At 42.1% G+C, this 22139-nt stretch overlaps 1 long non-coding RNA gene across 2 annotated transcripts in view; it reads left to right on the top strand.

The window, feature by feature from the left end:
* The first annotated feature begins 6834 nt into the window (after positions 1-6834).
* LOC137848451 (uncharacterized) overlaps positions 6835-22139 on the top strand; it is a 36709-nt gene continuing 21404 nt past the window's right edge. Inside the window, exons 1-3 of one of the 2 annotated variants that reach the window (XR_011091359.1) lie at positions 6835-6961; positions 9524-9617; positions 12747-13000. This is a non-coding gene — a long non-coding RNA (uncharacterized lncRNA). Of the gene's footprint in view, positions 6962-9523; positions 9618-12746; positions 13001-22139 lie in introns of those variants that run through there. The other variant, XR_011091358.1, reaches the window with a different exon arrangement.

Below are 22139 nucleotides of genomic sequence, written 5' to 3'. Positions count from 1 at the left end.
AACACACGTTTCCTAGGTATGGGGGTTGTCAGAATGGCTTGTCTGATGCTTGCACAATGTGTGCCCTGCCACTTCCGAGGGGCAATCAGTGCCAGGAGCACTGATGGCTGAGGGAAAAGTATTTGTCTGCTGTGCTGGCAAAGGGGGCTGCCCGCCATGTCTGCTTCTGCTATTACTTCCTTTTTTTTTTTTTTGATAAATAAAATTAGTATTATAGAGAACATTCCTAAGTGCCATAGAGAGCTCTGAGGCTTTGCACTTTATGCTTTAGAGGCTGTAGCCGTAATGTTAGGAAAATAGTGTGTTAAAAGTCTTCCTCTGCCAGCCTTTTTCAGGAGTGTGCTAGGTTCAAGCAGCAGATATTGATGAGGATGGGCTACAAGTAAGTGATAAAGCATTAATTGCTTCTTAGGTGCCTGGTTATGTGTAAGACTTGACTATTTTAGCCTAAGTGGGAGGAGAATGGTTTTATGACCTTATAATTAGCATTTGTGTGAGATTAACAGCAAGACTTATTAAGTCATTTCTGATAACACAGTTTCCTTTTTTACATTGCTTAATTAAAAAAGAACACTTCAGCATGTTTTATAACACATCTTTAAATAAACAAACAGACAAACCTAAATTACAAGGGATGGTCCAGAGGTCTCTGCTACTGAGATTCATGGTGTCTGAAATGTATCTGGGAAATTAAAGGAAGCTGATGTTCCGGCAAAGAGTGGATTGGGCAAGGAGCACAGCAATGATATTTAGGAACATCTTGGGGTGATGATTAGGGTAGCTTGGGAGATGTGAGAAGGATAAATAAATGACCAAAATGGTAGTGCTAGACTAACACACTACACTATGTCCTTGCTGTCAGCTTTTCCAGTGGCAGTGGAGCATAACTCCATTCATATCTGCAGACAGTGAGTTCATGATGCATTTACCCCTTCATCTCCCTCACACATCTCTGTCTTCTCTTTTCTCTTCCAGTGGCTTCCCACTCCTCCTATGATGTGCTTGTAAACATTTTCCCAAAGACTGGGGTCTTGGTGAAGCCTAAAGGGAGTTACCTGCCCAGCTACCAATGCATTTCAATGTGCCTGACAATCTCACCCTCAGTTCTTCAGAGCAGCTGAGCTCCCTCTCCTCAGGGTGCTACTCTTGGGTTTTCAGTTTTGTGTCCAGCACCTTTCTCCCTCTGGCTTCGGTCACTGATTGCTACAGCAGTCCAACAGCTATGGCTGGTTGACAAAGCACACAGTACTGGCATTGTGCTTGCATCTAAAGTTCCCAACAGCAGGAGAGCTCAGACAGGGCCCTGTAAAACAACTGGAGGACCCCTTGCTTGTGTTGATCTTGAGATGCAGTTGGGAAGCTGGGAGCTGAAAGTGAGTTGCTTCTGTCACTGTCTGAACATTTCAGTGTCTGACAGAAGTTGGAAGCAGTCTTCTGCCTTCCTGGGTCTGACTCTGATGATCCCTGTGCATCCCAGCAAATAGGCATACTTGCGTTTCTGAGAAGAGAGGGTTAATTCTTGCTTGGGTTGTATCAAAAGAATCATGCTCAGAAGATCACAGAATCATAGAATGATGTGGGTCAGAAGGGACCTTAAAGATCATCTAATTCCCCCCCCCTGCCATGGGCAGGGACACCTCCCACCACCCCAGATTGCCCAAAGCCCCATCCAGCCTTGAGCACCTCCAGGGATGGGGCATCCACAGCTTCTCTGGGCAGCCTGTGCCAGGGCCTCACCACCCCCAGAGTGAAAAATTTCTTCCTTCTATCTAAATCTACCCTCTTTTAATTTAAAGTCATTGCTCCTTGTCCTATCTCTACACCCCCTGACAAAAAGTCCCTCCCCAGCTTTCCTGCAGACCCCCTTTAGACACTGGAAGGCCACTGTGAGGTCTGCACGGAGCCTTCTTTTCTCCAGGCTGAACAACCCCAATTCCTTCAGCCTGTCTTCATAGGAGAGGTGCTCCAGCCCTCTGATCATCCTCATGGCCCTCCTCTGAGCTTGTTTACATCCATGTTCTTGTGCTGGGGGCACCAGAGCTGAATGTATTGCTCCAGGTGGGGTCTCATGAGAGCAAAGGAGAGGGAGGCAATCACCTCATGTTGAACTTCTCATCAACCAACACCAAGATGGCTATCAACATTTGCTCAGGACAACAGATCTATATGATAATTAATAAACAATAAGAAACGTGTGACTCTGAAACGTACATACTTTGCCCAGAAACAGGACTTTCTTCCTGCCTTCTTGTTGTGGTCGAATGACCCCTTCCCCCCAACACACCAACACCCACTGGTCAGATTAAAAACTGGCATAAACCACTGCCATTCCACTGAAGTTGAAAAGAATGATGTTTGAACCATGCTCATCTACAGTCCGGATCCTTTATTTTCTATGCAGGTCTTTCAGGAGGGGCTGCAGTCCTTCTGAGGAAAATGAGCCCGTAACATGGGGGCCCGCATGGGGACCTACAGACTGTGAGTACTTCTCCTCCTCCTCGGTCATGTTTACTCTTTACTTACAGCCATCACTTTTGTGTGGCTTGAGACTGCCCAGATGTTTCTGGGCTCAGTTGCTGGAATTTTGATTCCAGCCAACATTCTGGTGTGCTGCAGAATCAGGCAGCCTGCATCCAAAATGTGGTGAGAAGCACCACCGTGACCTGTGAGGCTGGAGGCCTCACTGTGCTGTTGGAGGGAAATCTGGAAGGTACACTCTTGTTCTCTTGGAGAAAAAGGGCCCTCTCGTCTTCCTTGTCTTCTCTGGGGACGATGGGCTTTTGAAGCAGTGTGCTTATTAGTCTATTAGGTCTTCTGGTCTTTTTCCACTTAGGAAGATGAAAGAGAGTGCATCTTTGGTAGCCCACAATGTGGCTGAGCAGTAGATTGAAAACTCATCTCTTGTGCATGCTTTGTGGAGCTGTGCTGCTGTTGTGGGGATCAGGAATGCATAAGTGCTTCTGCTGTGTGTGCTTGTCCAAAAAGCAATCCTGAGCAACTGGGCTCTGTTTCTTCTGTCTACATGGGGTAGAAGATCTCCCAGCGCAGAAGGCATGCACAGCCATGGCTCAGGACCACTGGCTTTTGCATATGCCACTTGCAGTCTCTGCCACACCTTCTTCGGTGGACATTTTTGGAAGTACTACATAAGGTCTTTATCAACACTCTCATTTTAGAGAAGTAAATGAAGGCATTGGGTTTGCTCTGGGCAACGTGGGCCTGTTCTTCCTGGAGGCTGCAGGACTCCCTGATGCAGTCCACAAAGTCTCCTTTGACATTTAAAGCTTTAAATGGCTTGGGGTCTGGCTGCCATGGAGACATGATCTCAGCCATCTGACGCACAGTGTTTGAGCTCAGACAGGGACTCGAATCAATGGCTCCAGAAAGGAGTCAGCAGGGCATTATCAATGAAATGTTTTCAGCTGTAATGCCTCCTTGTTGGCCTACAGACCGTGCTTTCTTTGCAGCTACCTGAAAGGACTCTGGTTCTTGTAGGTTTTGTCTGGATAGGGTGTCACAGCATTTCTATTTTTGCAGTAGCCTGAACAGTGACTGGAGTTTCAGTAGGATGCATTATTTATACATGGGAACACCAATACAGATCAGATGGAGGGAGGTGTGAATGTTTTCAGAAGCTGCAGATGGGGATTTTCAAACTATTACGAACACTGGGGACTCCGTTTCTACTGAGGCTGCCGTGAGATGTGGGCACCAAAGTGTGTTCATTCTTTTGGGAAGGAGTCTCACTTGCAATCCTTAAATTACCCTTGAATCAAATTCTTCTCAGACTCTAGCAGCTGTATGGGCTGAAGACACTTCCTTTTGCACTGAATAATGAGTGAAACACTGCTGGTGGTGTGACCCAGCACACAGCATGCAAAGAGTGTGGGTGGTGGCATGCTACGGGAACAGCCAACGTGCCACACAGCTCCAAGTCAGCACTGCTGTCTTGCTGAAGTCTCCAGATTTCAGGACCATCTCTCAAGTCTAAAATTTCATCATGACATTTAAAATTTTTCACTCTGCTCAGAGACAAAGAGAGATCCTAACAGGTGAAACACGTTATGCTCCCAAGCATCTCCCAGCACTTCCCAGTGCTAAGTTACAGCTACATCAGCTTTTTTGTTGTTGAGACAGGTAAGATGGAAATCGTGTTTCTATTTATTTATTTATTTATTTGACATGTGTATGCTGAGATGACATAGCTGTCTGGACTCTCGAAGTTCACTCTTATCTTAGTGGTACTCATGAGAGGTGTGTATGGGTTTTGGAAGCATTTGGGAAAAGCTGTTTGATGTAGTCCTTCATAATGGTAGTCACAACAGAAATCTTAAAACAAAGGACTCTGTGTGTTTTACCAAGAGAAACCACAGTAACAGGTTTCAGTGTAAATGAGAGTTGTATTGCCTTCCATCAGAGATGACTTGAAAATAAAGTACTTTGATGGTAATACTGCAGATGTCTGCAGGAAACCCAGCACAGCCTTGAACACTGTAGTTAGATAGCTGTGCAAAAAAGTACATGAAGGGAAGAGCTAATGTGCAATACTTCTATTTAAGATAGAGGGAGGAAATAGAAATTGTGATAGCATGCTATTTCAAGTAATAATAGAAAGTACTTGATGTTTACATGGTGAATGGATCAATACTAATTCTGTAGTCAGGGCACATACAGTAGTTTGGATTATACAAGTGATAGATGCACTTGGTATAGCTGAAATTTCCACCCTGCAACATTTATTTCTCACTGCGTGTTAGATGGAATTTTCCACCCAACTATCTGAAAGGATTTGCATAAGAATGGTGATAGAGCAGTATTCTTTAATGATGTGCTTTTCTTTGTTAAACTTCAAAAATGTCTACGATGCATGATGAGGTTCGGATGAATTGCCAAGCTAATGCTTTTATATTTTCTTTAAAGAGCTTATCTTCACTGTGTTGTGGGAGTTACTTTATATTGTTGTCATAAAGGCAGTAGCAGTAAAGCCGACTTTGTAGCAACCCTGGTAGGTGCCCCCTCCTCCTCTACCTCAGGTCTTTGGTACTGCTGAAGGAGACAGATTGCAACACCCATTACCAAGCACCTGTTTGTCCTACTGTTAGCTCATTTGTACTGCTTCTGTGGTGCTGTACATGGAGTTACTCCTGGTTGCACTGTGTCATTTTACTTTTAAAACAATGACCCTCCTTGTATTCAACCTAGATCAGCCCAGGTTTCTGTACTGTTTGTGGAAACTGGGTCAAAACCAGACTCTTTCCAGAGTGACGTCTTGATTTAAAAAAAAACCCTCAGGATTAAACCAGATGTCCAAATCTTCTGCCAGTGGAGACTTTGTACAAAATGATAGAGACTTATTTTTGTTCCTTAGCCCCTTCCAACAAAAGTATATTTTTTAAAAGCTGCTTGAAATGTGGTGAATTTTAGGAATGCAACCTGATGAGAAGCAGTATTTCCTTTCTTGGCTATTGGTCCAGTGAATCGTCTTCTAACCTGCTCTGTAGTGATGCTATTCAGAAACCTCCAACAGCAGGAAAAATAAGGAAAAAAAATGCTGCAAGGGCTTGTCATCAAATCCACTTGCATGTAGGGTGCAATGATTCCACTTTTATGAGAGGTATTAATTAGACAGAGTGGGGCTAATTCAACTCTGAGTCAAGACTTCTATTGGACAGTGTCAGTGTAACTGAGGCTCAAGATTTGGTTGGGTGTGTTTCTTCATCATCATTATTATTATTATCTTTACTGATAATAGCATTAATGTAAAGAAATTTTAACTGATTTTTTTTTTTTTTCTTCCCCTAATGACCTGAGCCTCTGTTCTGATATTGGACCTCACTGATACATTTGAAATTCATTTGCATTTTCACTTGTTTTTCTGAAAGGATAATAGGTGCCCTCCCTGTCTCCAGCCTGAAATGCTCCAGTTACAGCTGATAGCACTGTCCCTTGCCTTCCTGCCTAGCACTTCTGGAAAGAGCCCACCCCTGTTTCATCAGTACTCTCCCAGTATGCAGTGGCATGTGCTTTTAGGTGCCTCAAAGCCTTCTTTGCCCCATGATGAACCAGCTCTGACTGCACAGACCCCCCTTGCGGGGCAACTGCTGGCAAGTGCTATGAAACATTTCATAGTGGTGGCACAAGATGCTTAGACTTGGCATCCATTGCATGGATTTGAGAAGGGAGGATGTCCCAGCTATGGAGCCTCTTGTTAACAGGACTGGAATAAAGCTGGCCTAATGGGGCTGCTAGACACTTAGGAGGATACTGGCACAGTTACTGTACTGTTGATGCTAAAGATGAATGTAAAAAGGAAGTCAAAGACACACATTTTTATGCGTATATGCTATTTTATGTGTTTTTTGTTTTGTTTTGTTTTAAGCCAAAAGCATGCCAAGCTGGTTCCTGCAAAGCTCTCCTCTCCATCCTCTCCACATGCCAAAAATGCCTGTGTGGCTGGCTTCATTCATCACTGTCCGTGGCATGCATGCCCTCCCCACAGCCTTGCTCTGTATGTCAGATGAGGTGTGCAGCACTGGGGTAGTTGTGTCGTGGAGCAGGGCTTCACAGGGGTCTGTGTCTCATCAGATGTCACAGATAGTAGCAGGCTGGAGGCCCTAGTTCTGCCTGCTAGAATGGCAGCATGCTTAAAACCTACCTAACTCCAAATGGCAGCAAGAGTGAGGGTACAAGACGGAGTTGTGTGCACGCTTCTTGCTGTGTTTTACACTCTACTCTTAGTTGCTATTCTGCTACAGCCCTGTCTGACACCTCAGCATGCCAGCTGCACTCATTTTGCACAACAACCAAATCCCCAATTAGTGCAATTGATGCTATTTTGCCATTTACACCTGTTTTCTGGTGAGGAACTTCTCCCAGTGCATGTCTGGTGACTCTGTGGAGACTGGAGTGCCCTGATCACCAGAATTTTTGTTTTATACAAACGTTCTGGTCGTCACTGCAGGTGAGCAAATACCTCTTCTGCAGAGTGTGAGAGGGCAGTAGGTCCCAGGCTGAAAGGTGGTAACTTCAGGTTTAATCAAAGTCATAGGGAACAGGATTTTGACTGTGTAAGTCAATGGAGCATTGGCTATGGCAACTTCAGCTTGGTTATTCTTTGCTGTCTAGGTTTTATGTCCACTCTACATATGATTGTAACTTGGTTTTTGTCTTTAATTAACCTGTGTGGTGGGACTGAGAAGTAACTGCTGTCTTTATATTGGCAGAAGATGTGGTATTTGTAAAGCTATTACAGTGAAGATAAAGCTTTATAACAGTGCAGGAAATAAAGCCCACAAAATTATTTGAGAAGCCACAGTATCCAGGATAAATGTTACAGGAAGCATTAACCTTCCATAAAAATTCCTTTGCCAGTGAGGAATTTAATACGCAGCCTTTGTGAGGGAAGATATTATACCTCAATCATGTTCTGAAATGCTTTATTTAAGAATTAGACATGAGGAAAACCTCAGTTGTCTGCGGTTTAGGATATTTGCATTTAGATATTTAAAACTTTTTTTTTTTCTCATTGATGCCTAGTAACTCATAGATATGTCAATAAATATTGTGTGTAGTTGATATGTTCTGTATTTTATACACACATATGAATTTTTTAAACCTTCTTTCTGCGTGTACAGCAATCTCCCATGTATTTTGTTCTCTAATAGGCACCTGGAAGAGGGTATGATCATGGCTGAATTGTACAAGCCTGCTTCTAACTACATTAAAACACATTGCAGTAATTTGGAACCATGACTCTTTTTAAGCTGAAAAGAAGGAGAAAACAAACAAACAAACAAAAAACCACCAAAAAGCCCACCCTCTTTTTTTTTTTTCTTTTTTTTTCTTCCTCCTGATAAGAGATTTTAGCTGGGCATTACTGCCTGCTGGTTTGCTGAAGAAGCAGAGATGCTGCCTCTGCCTTCCCCTCACCCCATCTTGACACTTTCCAGCAGCCTGTTCAGCTGGGGCTTGGTGCTGGCACCACGGAGGCTGGCAGCTCATCTCCAGGATGGGGACTTGCTGACAGTGAGACGAAAGCAGTGAGACTGTGGCCCCCAACCTGCCTCACCAGACAACCAGTGAATAGTACAGCTTCTTCAGCAGCTGCACTGTGGTCTGGGCTGGAACCAATATTTAAGGTGTGAAGCTTTCCTGTCTCAAGTCTAACTGCCAGAGTGGTACAGTTTTAGACTCCAGTTACTTGTGTCTGGTCAAAACAAAATTGGCATGGGTTTTATTTCTTTCTTTTGGGTGGGTGGACTGTGGTATATGACTCAATGGCTTCTCTCTTCCTGTATTGGGCTTGGCTTAAAGCTGCAACAGTGTCTTGTGGAGCTCTCATAAGAGCCAAATGTGTTTTGGATTAAGGCAGTATGAAGAAAGAATTTTACTGCAAATGTTCCTTTTTTTTTTTTTTTTTTTTTTTCTTAAGTATAGAACAACTTGCTTTGTTAAACTTGCAATTTCTTGAATGTTATTTAGCTTTCCTTCATGCATAAGATTGGTCAGAGGGTATTGGCTCATGATTCCTGGCCCAGGTTTCATTCATTAATGGCTGCTGGAGAGTGTAGCTGGACAGATAGTTTCCCATAATGACACCAACTGGTGAGATACCTGTGTGGGAGATTCTGGTCTGCTTCTCCCAGAACACATTTCTACTGTGCACCAATTCTACCCTCGTACTTTTCTCAAAACAAACAAATGTACAATTATTTTTTTTTTTAATGGGCAAAAAAAAATCCTCTTGATTTCTGACCCACATTTCAGCAGAGGTTTTATCCTCAGCCACACTTTCTTCAGGTTTTTGTGACTTTCTATAGGAAGACAGGGAAGATGATTCTTTGGTTAGTAAATACTAAGAGCTGTCTGTCCTTGGTGTGTACTTAGAACAAACTGCAGATAAATGCTTGCAAATAATGATCTGGCCTAAGTATTGCATAAAGCTTTCCAAAAATAGTTGTCTATAAGTAAAAATAATCCTGAGGTTGTGTATTAATAGAAGATGCTTCAGGTCTTCTCCTTGCTTCTTGCAGGATAGAAGAACAAAAAATGAGAGGTCTAAAATATTTTCTGAAGAGACTACTGATGTGCGGGGATCTTGGTCTAAAAATACTTTAAGTCTTTTAAAAGGACCTACTTTTTGAAAGAATGCTGAGTACCTGTCTTCTGAAAACTGACTGCTTTTCTGATGGTTTAAGTTTGACAGAAGTTGATGTAGTCTTTTTAATGATCTTGGCCAGTTTCTGCATTACTGTTATCTCACAAGCTGTGCACCATAAAATGCCCCATCTAGCTGTTTTTTTTTTCCAATTCATTTTAATGTTTTTAAAGTGAAGGGAGTTAGCAGTAGATGAGTTATTAACATGAAGGACTGAATGCATATGGAGCTTGCAAAGTATTTCCTCCCCATGAGATTTCTGTGGAAATAATAATTGCTGCTTCATGTATTTATCATTTGGTACGGACTGCTTTTCTTGCTCGAACACCTAGAGGGTCTGATTGAAATTTCACTCTATTGTGCTAGGTGCTGTGCAGATGGAGACTACTGGACATCCTTTGTACCTTACAGTTTGTATTCAACAGCGACAGGACAGAAGAAGGACAGGAAACCAGCAGAGGTTTGCCTTACTCTGTTGTTTTGTGGTTTTGTTTTTTGTTTGTTTGTTTGTTTTGCTTTGTTTTTCTTTCTTTTTTTTTTCCTTTTTTTCCCCCACACTATTCTTTATTATTTTGCTATCTTCCAGAAGTACCTTAAGTGCTGTGATCAGTACTCTTTGTGTGCAGTTACCTAGCTTTCTTTTCAAAGAGAAAAATTCACATGTTGCTGGTGTAGGGTTTTAAACACGATCCCATATTGATCCCTGCACTGTGTGCACGTGGCAGTGTTGGCAAGGTCAGAGGGCAGTTTTGGGCACAGGGAGGCTGAGGGCTGAGGCAGGATTTTGCCAATCTACATGTTTGCTCTGAAGGTGGTTTTGGTGTGTGGGCAGGGAGTATCCCTGCATGTGTGGATGGCTCACCTGAGAAATAAAGTGTTGGAGAGCCAGGCACCTGGTTCCCTAGGTACCCTAGGTACCTGGGGCTGTGGAGACCAAGGGTATAGTCTACAGACTCTGCTCATAATCTTGACTCCACTCTGTGAAAAGTTTTACCAGTGAAAATAGGGGAGTGTAGGAATACTGCGTCGGTGGGAGGCTACGTGGCAGAGGAGCACAGCTCCACTAAATGCCGTGCACCTCCTCACAACAAGATTTTGTGCCAGGTATGCTGGGTTGCCAGGATCCAGCAGTTGCCATGGATAGATAGGGTGTCATTTTCAAGCCAGACTGTTTTCTCTCAGTTTGGTGGCCCTCCTGGACTCACAGCTGTTACTCACAAAATGACTGTGCTGTCTTTATGTCATACCAGCCACGTGCAGTGTGTTAGGAAGTTTCCCTCCTTTTTTCTAGGTTGTAGGTGCATTTTTTCTACTGCTGTCTTAAAATAGGCAGTCAATCTCTTCTGTGCTCAGATATAGGGCCAGGACCCCCAGCTGCCTGTGGACCACGGCTGGCATCTGGAGGCACCCATGCCGTTTAAGCATGTTCTCTTCCAGTGCTCTGCCTTTGCATGTGTTTTTCATTTAGTGTTTACCTTTCCAGGCATGTAACAAGTAGGCATTGCAAAGCCTTTTAGACACACTCTCTACTTCAGATAGTCCAAGAGGTCATGTACAGATTGAGACTGAACAGTGAAACATCTGCATATGCTTAACCTTGCTTCACTTTGGCATTGCTCTGAGTGTTCTTTGGGCTTTGATCAGACCTTTTTAATCAGCTCAGGATCTTTCCTCTTCCTCAATATTCTTGCTCAGGCATGATTCTACCGGGGTGAAGTCTCCTCACATTCCTGAAGTCAGCTTTTCTTCTGTCTTTTCACTCTTAAACTCAAATGGCCAGTGAGAACCACCTTGTTTTTATAGCTATAGGTCCTCTTTGTCAAGGAGACTCTCGGTTAGTTAACAATACAGTCTGTGTAGCCTCAGGAGGTGATCTATTTGTTAGACTTGAAAAACTGGTTCACAATAGCCATCTCTTTGTACAAGAGACTCTGAATAGCATGGGTAATTACCTCTTTAAGAGAGAGCAAATAACTTCCATCTTCATAACAGAGTTTTTGCAGTATGCAAAATCCCTGCATGGTACTTAGATTCCCAGATCATGGCACCTCAGGCTTTTGAGTTTCCAGACGTTGCCCTGCTGACTGTTTCTCAGCATCTTTATCCCATGAACTATGGACTTTTCTGTCTTCTGGGTGTTGAAGCACAGCACAAGCTTCAGGCTCCTGAGAAGTTTCTAAATTGAGCATTAGATATTTTTATCAAAGACTAGAGTCAAACTTAAATCTGCCTGTAGTTGACTGGAGCCTCTCAGGAATGAAATTTACCAAGATACCTTTATATGCATATATCCCTTACTATAGTGTCATAACTAGAAGCTGCTATACTTCATTTTATTTGGTAGCACTTTCTAGTGAATTATTTTCTTCCTCAGTAATTTCTCCGTTTAAGAACCCTCCTGAGAAATCTTTACTGTATTAACTTCAGCTTTGCTACATCTTTATCTTTAAATAGCTCCTTTAAATTTACTTAGGCAAATCTGGGGTTTTGTCTGTCTTCAATGGTATTAAAATAGTATCTGAAGGGGGTGTCACCTGTGTAAGAAGACACACCACTAGACGATACTGTAAATGAGAGACAGATGGATTGCTGCTCAGAGACAACAAGATTATGGGTAGAAACCTGTTTACCTTTTGCAATACAGCCGCCAAGCTGAACAAGTCATCGGAACAGAACTGAGCTGAATAATGCATGCTTCTACCAGTCTCTAATTCTCTCGGCTGCAAAAGAGTTTTTTCACACCCAAACTCTTCAGCATTCTAGCAGTTACCTAGCCAGATTCGAATGCTGGAAAACACCTTTGGTTTGAGTTTTGCTTTGACATTTTGTAAGTGCAGATATGTTGGTGGCTAGCTAACAGAAGGGCTCCAGTCATTTTGCAGAGGCTTCCCTTTTCATAAAGCACCTGGACATACCTGGAGTGGATGGTCTTTCTCTGGGATGTCAGAATGGTTCCTTCCAGTACTATTTGCAAGTCATAGGTAGGAACCTGGAGGACTTGCTAACCACATAAAGGAAATAAACTTGCATGAAATTCAGTATCTAAACCTGACACAGCTACTCGGTTGCATTGAGGTACCACAGCAAAAACCAGCAAAAGCAACACCTGGTAGGGTTGCTAAAGTGGAAGCTAAACAGCTATTATAATTTGTTTTTCTTTTTCCAGAGCTGATTTTTGGGCTCAAGAACATTTTGTTCTGAAGGCTCATGCACAATTTTTTCGTTTTCTTCAGGTGATGAAAATAGAAGATCACTGTCATATAGGCTGTTTTGGGGGCTGGATTTTCTCAGTCATGTACTCAGTGACAGTCTTTGTGGATGAGGCTCGATCTGCGTTTTTCTCATTTTAACATAAAAGACAAGGGAGCAAGCTATGTCTCAACTGGAGAATTTTCTGGGCTTATCCTTTGGATGTTGAGTGGACCTCTGATCTCAGTGGTGCTAATCTTGGCATAGATAATAGCTTGTGGTAAGGTTATAAAGAAAAATCTTCCAGTAGCTTAGCAGACTAACAGATTCTCATGTGACTGTTAAGCTACAGTCCAGGACAGTCTGTATCCTCACTGTATGCATCTGTCTTTCTCGGCAGGAGCTACCATTGCAGTGGTCCCCAGCAGATGGGTCCTCACATGGAGAACCTCATGGAGAAGCAGCACTGTGGGTTGCAAACCTCTCCCAAGTTACGGTCTTCTCTTATATGAACTGAGGGAAAGACAAAAGTGAAGTCTGTGACTTGACAGCAAAACAGAATGGTGCTTTACACCTCTTGAAAGAAGGGAGATCACTGCTTGGCCTCAATTACAGATGGCTTATGTATGTTGATCCTGGACCACAGGAGAGAGAAAAGCCTTTTTGGTTTTTGGAAATGGAAAAATGGAAAGGTTTGGCCTTTCCATTTTTATGACCAATTTCAATATGCTCAGTGTTAATCAGATAAAACAAATTAGTTACATCGGGTTTCATGCTGTTTTCTGGAGAAATAGCATTTATCAGGCCAACAAACAAGACACTGAATGTTCCTATCATAGTAGAGAAAGTTCTGCTTAGTATCACACTTCAGTTTTGGAGCTGAAACAAAACCAAACAAAATCTCCAAATGTTGTGATGGGTTAAGATGAAATGCTAACATACTACTGGTATCTCAGAAAAACTAATAAGGCAAAGCCTGTGTCCTTTGCTGAAGGTATAGGCTCTAACCCCATCATTCGGTAGCTGGGAGCATTTATAGATAACAATGGGATCTAACAACTCATGTAAGACTTGCTGATGTAGTGATGAAGAGGACTGGTTCTAGTGTTCTTCAAGGCAAGGAGGGAAGCAGAAAATGGGAGTAACAGGTTGGTCAAGTAGTTCTCCTTTTAATGAGTCATTCTGCAAAGTGTTAACCAAGGAACCCTTCTTACATCTGGTGCAATAAGTATGTCTTGAGTGGTTAGACAAGCAGAAACTTGTCTAGGCACGATGTGTGTCCTTCCTTCTTCTCTGAGGGCAATGTGGTGTTGCTATAGGTCATCCTAGTTTTCCTCCCTGCCCTCGTGGCTGAAGACCAGTTGTTGGGCTAATTCCCTCTGGAAGCAGCGATATGACATGGAACAGCAGCATACACCTCCTAGCACCACGTTTTGTCTCTTCCAGGATGCAATGTTCTCACCCTTTGAGAGAGAGAACATTACAGTCCTCATTGATTCTGTACATGGGGGAGATGTGTTGGCTCCTTACTGCAGTCACAGGAGTAACACCAGACCCGTGGCATGGAAGCTCTCCATCTGGAGAGAAAGGCCGGGTGTAGCCTCACTTGCCCCTGCCTGGTGGGGCAGAGGGCATTGGAGGTCCAAACCAGGGCTGCAACTCCAACATCAGGACAGGCTGCATCTGCAGACCCACTGCATACCCACTGCCAGTTGTGGGATCGTCCAGGGACAGGTTTTGTTGGAGAGCACATCTCCATCTGACATCAGTGGGGTCTCTCTCTCAAAGCGAACATTAGGCTGCTATCAAAGTGCCGTTTGTGAGCAAGATTCATGAACTAATTAGTCACTATGCCCATTAATCAGAAAGACTAGAAATAATTCAGCAGAATTCATGCTGTCAGCAAGGATGAGAAGAGCCCTCTCTATGACAGCTTACCTTGCATTTTGATCATTAGGCGATTCGGAGTTTAGCCCATCCGTCTTGTTTATCTGCCCTCAGGGGAAAATAATCCCTGCATCCTAGCCATCTCGACAAGTTTGAAATTCAAACATATTTTCAGTTCTGTCAGTAAAATATCAAATGGGCACATTCGGGTGAGTATTGACACACAATGGTGCTGGTGCCTTTTTTTTTTTTCTTCAAATGTATTGTAAACAAATCCTTCCTTTCTCTGCTGCTGCACTGCATGTAGTAGCTCAGCACCATCTTAGGAAAAGTGGAAGGCGGAGGGAATGCACGGGTCATTAAAAAATAGTTGATTTCTAATTATTCCTGGCAGCCTTCCTAAGACCAGCCAAAGGCACTCCCCAGTGTAACTCCACCTTCTTGTGTCTTGGGTGAGATTTATTTACATGTGCTTGAATAAGAGATATATCTTAAAATAATCAAGCCAGTGTTTATTTTGGCTTTCCTGGCATCTTTTTTCCCCATGTCAGAAATCCATCCAGAACTTGTGCAGTAAAATATTTCTTTAACAGATGCATACCACACTGTTGGTATGAAGTAGGTTGGTCACTCTAGAAAGCATACACTAACAAGGCAGTAACAGATGGTCTTAGATCTTGGTACAGAGTTGTTGTGGCTGCTGTTTTTTCGTTAAGCATTAATTGCTGGAGGTGGAAATCATGCAGCTCAGTGTGCCAAAGCCCAGAGATGGGTCTTACTGTGTGACTGGGATGCAGAGAGAAGAGAGAAGTCTGGTTGGAAACCTGGGATGTGGTGTATTCGTGCCCTTTACAGCAAAGACTGCCTGTCATCACCATCTTAGCAGTCTCTCTCAGATGCAAAGGGATTTCAACACGTAGCAGGGAAGGCTCACCAGACTTCTAGGAACTGGAAGAAATTTGGGAGGTAAAATGAGTTGTCCCTCTAAAGAAAGTCTGTCTGAGAGGAGCTGGTGGCCTGCTTGAGGTAATATGAATGTGCTGTTGTAACTGATGAGCCCTGATGTAATGGGAATGTGGACCATGCCAGGAGTATGTTCAGTTGTGCTGTGCTGTGTACAGCTATTTTGTGTTTGTAATTCTACCATGTGAAGCACTGGTCCCAAAGATACTGGTAGCATGTTCTTATTATCCTGTGGAATGTTTATGGAAAAATGTTCCTTATTTTGCCCATAGAAAGAGCTTTTCTTCCATGTTATTTCCAAGAAGAAAAAAATAAAAATAAAAAAAACACTTGACATACCAAAGAAAGCTACCATACCTAAATCTTAGTGGAACTACTGTCACTCTTTAAAAAAAGGAATCTATACCACTAACCCTGTGCCCCAGCTACCATTTATTGGTGGGATTATCATTTTTTCTCAATGTCATTTTTGTTTCTGCACTTTTTTTTTTTTTTAAATGCTGTTCTTATTGTCTTATATGCTTCCCTCATCTATTCTTCTTTTGTTGGAAGATGCTCCTCCTGAGGTTAAGCCTACCTATGTAATTTAACCTGGTGCTTCTTTATGGAGAATGCAGATTAAGGGAGGCATTTGTCTGTTGCATATACATGTCTAGTACAGATCTTCATGTCTGTGTTGCTGCCCAATTTTTACAATAGCTCAGTTGAGCTTTTGGGCTTTCTACCCTAAAAAAAAAAAACACAACACAACAAAACAAAACAACAAAAAAAACCCTTCAGGCTGAGGCAGGATCCTCTTTACCTGTAACTCTGTGATTTTTCAGATACAATCATCTGATTCCAGGCAGTACATATAAACATAGTCAGCGTGATATATCTAATGAGGTCCAGATCACTTGTTAAAGTGATCCATAGCAGAGCTTAGAAATCCAGACTTGGTATCCTGGCTCTGTTCCTGTTTCTGCTGTTACATACGGCCTTCATCAGCTGCCTGTGCAGTATCACTTCTGGAGAACTTATCGTAACATCATTACATTTTTCATCTGTCTTGAAGTCTTGATAGGTTCATCCAGTTTCATTTTGGGATGGCGGAAGAAGAACAAATCAAAAACTTCTGACAAATATCAAAATGTCCTCATGTTGTCAGAATGAAATGTATCGGTGCTTCAAAAGGCAGGATAAAAATTTTATGTTTTGACTTTTTAATTTCATATTATGTATTATAATGTAACATAAAAAACTAGGTCAAAATTAATTTCATACTAGCACAAGCTAGTGGAGTTTTACCTGTAGGCTGTAATTTTTTTCAAAGTGAAAGATTTCATATATGTGTAAGAATATACTGCTCTCTCTTTTTGTGATTCCTCTTATCAGTCTCATTATGCCTTTGTGTGATCCTTCTTTGTGTTATACCTTACATATTGTTAGCATTTATTTCTTGTAATGCACAGGTTCTGAAAATTAGAAGTTTCCAAAGCATTTTTCATTTTCAGGATTACTTCTTCTCCCCCTTTTTAAAATCTCCCCAGGAATTACAGGTCAGGTAAAACTTGGAAAATTCTCTTGTTCTGAAGCTTTAAATAGTGCTGTTTGATTAGTTTGGGGCTGTCAAGAGCACAAACTGTCCAAACCAACGTGGTGGCTGAGCCTTCCTGATGATATTGTAAATATGCATCAGTTCCCAGAGGTGCATAGCTCAGACTTCTTCACTGATGAATAGGAAAACCCTGCTGCTGCTTCTGTTACAGTAAATTAGCAGGAGAAAGAAAGATGGTGAGGTAAAAGGAGACAGAGAAAATGACTTGTGAGACTGATGATGATATGGAAGAAGGAGAAAATGGTAAGAATTGGTCTGAATAAAACAAACTTTTTTTTTATGTTACTTGGAGCTGTGGTTTTTCTGTATGTGTGTTGGTGTTGTTTTTTTTGTTTGTTTGCTTGTTTTTTGTTTTTTGTTTATTTGGCTGCAAATTTTTTTATACGGTGGATGGATGGTTTTTTTGAATTTACTATTTGTTTGAAGTAACTTACGGTATTGCTCTTATTCCATTACCAGTCAGTCCTTCCAGCTAGGTGCAATAGTCAGTTGTTAGTGCACATTTTGACCATCAATTACCCATTAGTGCTTTCTCACACAGTGCACAGAAGGCATACACCAATGGCTAATGCACATTCTGTTGGTTGCACTTTGGTGTCTTTCATCTTTTCCCATGGAAGCAGTCATCATCAACCTGCCTGAGGTGTAAGTGTGCACCGAAGTCAGTGGAAGAAGGCTGATGCACGCTGCTGGTTTCCTCTTCCACAGATGTTCTGGATGCCTGGGTGTCAGACTTAGAGCTGCTGTCTACCTCAGTCTGAATCTGCTTGAAAGGTCCAAATTTCCTTTGTCTACTTACCCTACGAACTAGTCTTTTTCAAGGATTGCCCTTAAGAACAGTGACCTCATGGAACCTGAAAATATTATTATAGCATAATGAAGATGAGACAGAAGGTTCTGGTGGAGTAACATATGTTTCCCCTTAGAAAAATGGCTGTCCATTTCCCAAAGAAAAGAAAGGCATTAATATATTAAATTTTTAATGGAAGCTGTTTTTGTTGTTGTTGTTGTTTCTATTTATCTATTATTATTCAGTTTAAAATGTAAAGATTTTTATCATACCATGGAAATCTTTTAAAGATGACCACAATATTCAAGTGGCACATGCTAGTTGGTCCAACAACTATTTTGACTTTTCAGGCAAAAAGAATGATGACCTTCATCTCATCCATGGAAATTTTTAGAGCAATCCCCTTGCTTTTCTTGCTGCAAAACATACCAAACATTATTTAAAGCTGTTAAGGAGATGAACAGTGCATCGGGACCATATTGCTCTCCTATCATCTGGCATAATGGCTTTCTTTTTGCCATTTAAGATTAAAACACATATGGAACTTGCTTTAATTTGACACTTTTATTTTCTGAATTGCTGAGTTCCAGCTTCAGCTGGGATGTCACATTAATTCTGTTTAAAACTTGGGGAGCAAGCAGGTTGATTTGAGTTAACTGTGTACTGTATAATGATTCTGAGCTTAAGCAGTGTTATCGCCAGCAAATGTCTTTGCTACAATAGTCATCTGTGTGGAGCCCTGGAGCAATTCTTGGCTTTTTTACTCATATCACTTCACTATCAAAGCTGAAATGATTAATATTCACAGGAAAAAAATATATATTTTCCCACAGCAAATCTTCCTTTCTATTTCTATTTGGTAGAACCAAGCCTTCTGCATACATTATATGGATCAGCTAGAACCAGTCTGGGGAGTGAGGACGTGTATCTGTAAAGTGCTACAAACACAGCACTGTGGTAATCCGAAAGGAATTGTAAACATGCCCACATTCCAAGCACACTTACCTTTTATTTTCTGAGGACAAAGTCCTGAGCAGCTTTTTGTCCTGATTCTCCTGTTAGCTATGGTAATATAAAATCAAGAGTGGTACACGTGAACAGACTGGGTTTCTGTCGTGTGAAAGTGGGGCAAGTGAAAATTGAACAGCCTCCCTTTGTCACTGTGGGAGCAATGTTGCTCTGCATGGTACCTTTTGACACACAGCAGCTGCCATGCTGCAGCCACGCTGAGCAGCATCCATGGGTTTGGCCATGCGTGTGGTGGGGCCCAGTTTCATGCAGAACCAGCCGAGTCCACATGTAAGGACCCTGTTTTTCAAGGTCAGATGCTGATTGAATTGCTCCCAGCTGCTACCTAGTCCTGAAAGTGCTCAGCACTTCTAAAATAAGACCGGACTAAAATGAGTTCCCAGTTTTGCATCTAGAGGTCTGAGATAACCGCTATTTAAAAACAGAGACACAAAGAAGACAAAACTTGGCTCAGGTGCACAAGCTGATTTCCAAAGGCTTGTTTCAAGACAGGCTTATGCTGGTTTCAAAGCCTGCTGTAATTGCTAAATATCTTTGTGCTGATCAGGTGGACTTTAGATGACATCCCAGAAGTCAGTGCTTCGTGGGAGGAGAGCATCTGGCTGAGGATTCATTTGAATCTTCTATTGTGGAAAAGTGAAGTGGTCATCAGAGCACACTTCACCCTACAAAGGCAAATAACCTCTTTGCTTCTGAGAGCCCATTGTTTTCCACCCATTTCAGCCTAGAGGTTGTATGTGAATATATGTCATATTTTATATATACACTGCCACTTTATTTATATATCTATATAGAAGTATATTTTTGCTGATTTTTTTTTCCTGGATTTTTCAGTTAATTATTAACTGTTGGATGGTTAATCTTAATTCTAAAGTTTCTTTAGTATGTTTTAAGATGACTCGGCAGACAGAGTTTAAAAGGTTCAGATGCTGTAGTCAGCTGAGGGATATCTCTGTATGAGGGGCTGCATGAGATGCTGAGAGCATTGTTTCTCATGCAGGGGGGTTCAGGCTTTTGCAATCCTGCTGAGTGGGTGCACAATGAAGGCAATTTGTGCACGTTGCATCCCTCCTGCTTGGAGTAGCCCCTTGCTGACACTTCCGTGCACCCTGAAATGTGAGTCTGTGCAAGAAGGAGGCACCTTTAGAGGGACTGGAGTATCCAGATTTACCAGGATCCTTACAGCAGATTTATAGGAGCCATAAGTGTGGGGAGCTGGTACCATGGGCTCTCATGCCAAAGAAAGAAAAATCCTCAGCTTTACAGGTACGACTGTGAAATGCTAACTACAAAATTGTTGGTTAGATTTTCAGCACAATTTTTTTTTTTATTATTTATTTCCTTTTTCTGGATTTCTTTTCCTTTTGTGGAACCTTGTTTTCAGGTGAGGACAGCAGAAGAGGCCTCCTGATGTGTCTTCCCATCAAACAAGGGCTTGTTTTTGGATAAGAACAGTTTCCAAGGCCAAACATTTTCTGTTCAAACACCGCTGTGCGAGTACTAAGACCTCTCCACCTATACCTTCAGCTTGGGATGTGACCCTAACTGATTTAATTGAGACCACTAAAAATAAAGGACCGCATCCACTGATGCTAGTAATTTTTTGTAGCAGCAGTATAAAGAGAAGCTGCAAGATTTTGACCCTCTCTGTCAGTGAGCCAGCAGATAACCCAAGCAGTTAATGCAGACAGCTATAAATCAATAAAAGCTGTGATCAATAAAAAGAGCATTCTGTGTGGGATGGAACACATTTGCCAGAGATATGGAAAAACAATGCCAAGGATGCCTTCCAAGTCTTCACTATGTCCGGTGGAAAAGGCAGGCTGAGCACTGGGATGTGTCACTCCCAGGGATAAAAGACAAAGTGGGGAGCACTGCTTTGCACATCCTCTGAAGTTCTGTGTTGCATTCAGATCCCTCTCTTTGGTGCAGAGCAGCAATGTGAGAGCCTTTGGAGGGAAAACTCCGTGCAAGTCAAAATCATTCAGGAGCGTTTCGTTCCAGAAAGGACTAGCATGGTTGCACAGAAAACAGTATCAGGCAAACATGGGTTATGTCCCACTGAAACCATTAGACCTGTATGTGGAGCAAGAAGGCTCTGGTTTGGCCCTTGGTGCTGTAAAGTGTGAAATCGCTCTCTGCTGATGGTGGTGGGGCTGTAAACGTGAGCCCAAAGCTAGCTGGTGTGTTTAAAGGTCATCAGACCACCCTGCGTTGTGCAGAAAGTACATTTCCATGGAGAGGTGAGGATGGGACCTGTAGTTGTGTTGAAATTACTGCAAATGGATGTGTGGCCTTTCCTGTGTTGTGTTTCTCTGGCATTCCTGTGAGAAAGCAAGGAGATGCGAAAGCTGAAGGACTGATTCTCATCTCTGCTGAGGAACTTTCCTTTGGCTTTGGCAGCATAATTGCTATTTTTTTACTCCCCAAAGACATTTTTTACTTTGAAAAGGTGGTGGAAAAATGAGCTTTTACATCAGAAACTGTTTGGGTTTATAACCTTTCTTTTGTCGTTTGTGCTGTAGCATAAAAGCATAGGAACTCTAATGGACTTTCGAAGAAAGTAATTACCTGGTGTACATCCTTAAAGCTTTTATTGATATTTAAAAGTGTAGCTAAAGAAAATACAGTGACAAAGTATTAATCTATTACATTTTTGCATCAATACAAAACAGCAGTTAATGCCACTCTTAGAAAAACTTCATAACTATTATTTCCTAAACCCACAATAGGGAGGGAGAAAAAATGGAGGGAGAAGTTGTCCTGATATAGCTAGAGCTGCTGTTTAACCATTCATCTCTCTTGATAATGGTGCTTGATCAAGAACATTCTATTTTCATTCATTATTACAATATTTTACTCCCCCTCATTTTAACTTAACAATTCAGTTTTTTAAGTCCAGAGAATAGCAGCTGTGCTTCCAGTGTAATTTCTGCACAGAAATAAAATCTAGCAGGCTGGTGTGGTTACAAACGGTGTGACTTAGAGCAATGCTTCCCCATTTTGTCAGTGGGGCTGGCTGCTGCTGTTCTTTCTTCCTTCTCGTACTTTCCCCCTAATTGAGGCCTCCATGCTCTCCCACCTCTCTCTCGGCTGCTGCCTCTTCCCGTAATACAACTCATCCACCCTAATGCATTTGCTCTTGTTGAAGTATATCCAGGAATAGCTTCCAGATGCTGTCATAGATGTCCATTTCATTATTTCTGCTGAAGGGATTTCACTTAAACGTGGCTGCACCAAGAACAGCAGGAGTCTATGCCTGGTCTACATCTGCTCATCTAGTTCATCCCTACAATCTCCTTGGCCAGCAGCATAGTTCAAAAAATCCAGTTGTTTTTTTTTTTTTCCACGTTCATGATGAATTTTTGGAAGTGGATATGTTCCCAGACACCCAAACTTCAGAGTTCTCAGGAAGGTTAGTTTCTAAAAGTGGTACAACCATTCCAATAAAAAGATCTCAAAGAAAACACTGAACTCGCTTTTCACATCAGAGCTCCAAAGGTTCCTAAGAGGTGGATGTTTATGCA

This window comes from Anas acuta, chromosome Z (genome assembly GCF_963932015.1).
Source record: "Anas acuta chromosome Z, bAnaAcu1.1, whole genome shotgun sequence".
Classification (NCBI taxonomy): Eukaryota; Metazoa; Chordata; class Aves; order Anseriformes; family Anatidae; genus Anas; species Anas acuta.
This window is presented reverse-complemented; position numbering and strand designations above follow the sequence as displayed.